Source organism: Bubalus kerabau, chromosome 4 (assembly GCF_029407905.1).
Source record: "Bubalus kerabau isolate K-KA32 ecotype Philippines breed swamp buffalo chromosome 4, PCC_UOA_SB_1v2, whole genome shotgun sequence".
Taxonomy (NCBI): domain Eukaryota; kingdom Metazoa; phylum Chordata; class Mammalia; order Artiodactyla; family Bovidae; genus Bubalus; species Bubalus kerabau.
In genome coordinates, this window is record NC_073627.1 from 131,070,766 (window position 1) to 131,075,399 (window position 4,634).

A 4,634-nucleotide genomic window follows, 5' to 3' on the forward strand; every position below is an offset into this window, starting at 1 on the left:
TTTACTTTTGGGTATTTACCCAAAGGAATGGAAATCAAGATCTTGGGGAAATACCTGCACTTCCACATTCATTGCAGCATTATTTATAGTAGCCAAGATATGGAAATAGCATATGTGTCTATTGATGAATGAATATGTAAAGAAAATGTGATGTATATATAATATGATGTAAAGAGTTGTGTCTGACTCTTTGTGACCCCATGGACTGTGGCCTGCCAAGCTCTTTTGTCCATGGGATTCTCCAGGCAAGAATATTGCTGAGGAAGATTCTCCAAGGAATCTTCTTAGCCCAGGGTTTGAACCCATGTCTCCTATGTTTCATGCAGTGCCACCCAGGAAGCCCTCATATTATATTTTATACACACACACACACATACACACAACGGAATAATATTCAGTCTTTAAAAAGAAGGAAATCCAGCCATTCACAAAACCATGGATAGACCTGGAGCACATTATCCTAAGTGAAATAAGCCAGACACAGAAAGACAAATACTGTGTGACATCACATATATGTGGAACCTAAAATAGTCAGTCATAGAAGCAGAGTAGAATGGTGGTTGCCAGGAGCTGGGAAGAGAAGGAAATGAAAACATGACAGTTAAAGGGTTTAAAGTTTCAGTTATACAAGTAAATCTGGAGGTTAAGGAGGAGAAGGGGATGACAGAGGATGAGATGGCTGGATGGCATCACTGACTCGATGGACGTGAGTCTGAGTGAACTCTGGGAGTTGGTGATGGACAGGGAGGCCTGGCGTGCTGCAATTCATGGGGTCGCAAAGAGTCGGACATGACTGAGCAACTGATCTGATCTGATCTGATCTGATTCTTTTGTATACTTAAAATTTGCTAAGGAGGTAGATCTTATATGGGCTTCCTGGTGGCTCAGTCGATAAAGAATCCAACTGCAATGCAGGAGACCTGGGTTTGATCCTGGGGTTGAGAAGATCCCCTGGAGGAGGGCATGGCAACATACTCTAGCATTCTTGCCTGGAGAATCTCCATGGACAGAGGAGCCTGGCAGGCTGCAGTCCATGGGGTTACGAAGAGTCAGACATGACTGAGCAACTAAGCACAGCACAACACAGATCTTATATTAAGTATTCTTACCATAAAATAATAACAATAATAAAAACTGAGTGGGAGGAAACTTTAGGAGAGGATGGATATGTTTTCAGCCTTGATGGTTTCCTGGGTAGAGCTTTTTACATGTCAATCAAACCTCAATAAAGTGTTTTTTATATGTATATCATAGTCACATTTACTGAGCACATATTCTGGGCCATTTCATTTAACTTTTGCAGGGACCCTAGGAGTTAGATGTTCGATTATTATTTCCACTTAACAGTTGAGAAAACTGAGTCTCAGAGATGCTAATTTACTTGCCAAAGGTTACAGACCTGGTAAATTCTATAGCCAGGATTTTGAATCCCAGACTCATTTATTACTAGTATCACTACCTTATATATGCAGGACCTTTCACAGCTCATTGATTATGACTGCTATTACTTTGTGAATTCTCTCAGTCCCCCAGTGTGTGTGAAGAATGTGAGCCTCATAGAGATAGAGTGCCTGCCCCCATCCACAGATGGCAATCAGTGGTTCTGGAGTTGGAACCCAGACTTTCTGTTCATGATCTCTTTACCACAGCATGCTGACACACCTGCTAAATATTTTGCCCTAAAATTGTTTTATTATGACCTCTATAAACACAACCAAAAACATTAACAAGTGAGATTAACACAGAAATATTGAATGGTTGACTGTATTTAAACATTTTTTAGACGCTTTTCCATGGGCCCCTAACATAATTCGATTCCAAGGCTTTCTACACACAGATAGATATCAGCTCCTGGTCACATATAAACACCAAGCTCTGGGTCCAAATGATTTCTGTCTAAGACTCCTGGGGATGAGAATCCTTCAAAGCAGGCCATGAAGCTATAGAACCCTGCCCAGCTCCCCACCCATACAAAGCATTTTCCTGCCCTCCCTCCTTCCTGTTCCTCTCCCATTTGGAGGCTGGTTTTGCCCCATGACTACAACTCCCAGCCTGACACCCAACCTAAGTTCTCCTGGGCTGGGGCCCATTAACAATTCCTTTTTGGCCTCCCAACCAGATCTGGACACTGTGCAACATGCTCCCTATAATCTGTCCTTACTCCTTCCCATATTTCTTGATACCTATAGTTTGTAGTGAACTCAACCCCATACAAGACACTTTAAAGAATAATGTCATCCATTTATCTGATAAAGTCCACAATACCTAGAGCCCACAATGAGTAAAAGTGGACCCTTAGTAACAGACATTAAAGCTGTTACAAAAAATATCATCAGAGAGCACCAGGCTGAGGGGTGGGATCTTGGGGGTGTGTGGGAGAGAGGCTTAAGAGGGAGGGAATATATGTATACTTATGGATGATTCATGTCGTTGTACTGCAGAAACCAACACAACTTTGTAAAGCAACTATCCTCCAATTAAAAATAAATGTAAAAAAATAATAAAATATCTATATCAAATTACCACTCTCCTTCCAACTATCATTATGAATTAAGAGTTTCTTAAATGATTACATTCACTAGTTGTAACAAATTTATTTTGGGAGGTCTTAAAGAACAAATCTGAAGATGAATCATATAATGCTCCCTGATACTGAAATTGCTAAACTTCTCACAGAATTTGAAAAGCAAATTTACTTTTGAAACATATTCCAGTTTATGGGTCTTTGGGGACTGATTGCGAGTGTTACGTGGCTACTTCTATAAAAAGGTTTGTGATATCCAATAATAGTACTCTTCAAGAATAATTAGCATCTTTAGAACAGGATTCATGAATATTACTCATCGCATGGAATCCAACGAAGGCACAGTCAAGGAAATGACACTTGGTTGATATCCAAAAATAGCCAGAGCTGGCAGTCTGGTTTGCAGCCTCAGTAGTCCAAGCAAGGAGTAGAACAGGACACAAGGAGGCATGGGAGTAAATACTTCCCATCTGCGTGTCTCTGAGTGTGTGCATGACTTGTGTCCAAGTCTTCTGTGATGCCATGGACTATAGCCCGCCAGGCTCCTCTGTCCATAGGATTTCCCAGGCAAGAATACTGGAGTGGGTTGACATTTCCTCCTCCAGAGATCTTCCTGACCCAGGGATCGAACTCCTGTCTCTTCTGTCTCCTGCACTGGCAGGTGGCTTCATTACCACTGCACCACCTGGGAAGCCTAAATACTTCCCACAGCATTCCAAAGATGTGACCCCTAAGTTCAATTTTTCATTCCAATAATGTCCCTTAAAAAGCGTGTAGCTTAATTATAATGAGTGCATCCAGTTTTGATGCCTTTATGTCTTATCTAAGAATACTCCCCACTTTCTGTTTTATGTGATATCTATTACACAGTTGAGCTTCACTCTTTTTTGGTATAATTTCAATCTTTCAAAACTTGTGGGGAGGCTCTACTTTCCTCACAAATGAACAGAGTCCCTGATCTCCAGACAGCCTCTCCTTTTACCTCCCTGCTCTGTTAAACCTGCCACTCCCTTCCTTAGTCCCTCCAAAGTGGGTTCCACCTGAAGCAGACTTGCTATCCTATTCTTTACATGAGTCCTCCACTCCTTTCTCCGCATATTTCCCTCCCACTTCTTCATTTCCTCTACGGACCATACTTGTAGCTGACACACCTAAGCCCATTCTGGCATGCTGTCCTCAGGAAGAACTCCTTTGAGCCTGCTGTTTCCTTACTGAATCTGATATTTGGTCTTAATTACTTTGTTTGTTTCATCTCATTCTTTACACTTCACACAATTCCTCCCGACAAGCATCATCTTGGGTTCTCCCATCAATCACTTTTTTTTTAACAGCTGTGAAATGTATGTTTATTGTTACTTCTGACCCATTCATTGTACAACTAATCCAGCAAAAATTACCAGGAAAATTTTACATTATTTATTCAGGACTGTGGTTTCTCAACAACTTTGCACTTGGGGTCTTCAAATGTGAAGTTAGGGAAAGTGTTCATGTCTCCTTTACCATATATTTGGTCAAGCTTAAAAAGCTCCCTGTCCAGTTCTTGCTGATACTCTGGGTCAGCATCAACAGGTCCTCCAGATGTCTGTCACCTAGTTCTATGTTCTCTGATCTTGTCCATGAAGAATTACCGTACAGATCAAGTTCCTTATTAGATGCCACTGCTGTAACACCTGTGTTCCTCCTCAGAGAGACTGAGACTGCAGACTGAATGACAGTGGACCTGAGGAGCCTCAGAAGAATCATGGTGATCCTGTTACTTGCATTCAATCCCAAGCTGCCGGAGCCGCCACTGCCGCCAGCCACCCTGTTACCATCAATCACTTTAGAAATACAATGGAAATGAGGGTGGAGTGGGAAGGATGGCTTTTGAGAACTTGAATGCAAATGGCATTGCTAACAAGCTGTGCTACTTACGGAAAATTAGGTAGCATCTCTGAGCCTCTATGGGCTTCCCTGGTGGCTCAGATGGTAAAGAATCTGCCTGCAGTGTGGGAACCCGGGTTCGATCCCTGGGTCAGGAAGTTCCCCTGGAGAAGGGAACGATAACTCACTCCAGTACTCTTGCCTAGAGAATTCCGTGGGGAGAGGAGCCTAGCGGGCTTCAGTCCAT

The 4,634-nt window shown here is 42.3% G+C and overlaps 1 pseudogene; it reads right to left on the reverse strand.

Annotated features, from left to right (window-relative positions):
• Positions 1-3,944: 3,944 nt before the first annotated feature.
• LOC129651621 (ATP synthase-coupling factor 6, mitochondrial-like) lies at positions 3,945-4,267 on the reverse strand (annotated as a pseudogene).
• Positions 4,268-4,634: the final 367 nt, after the last annotated feature.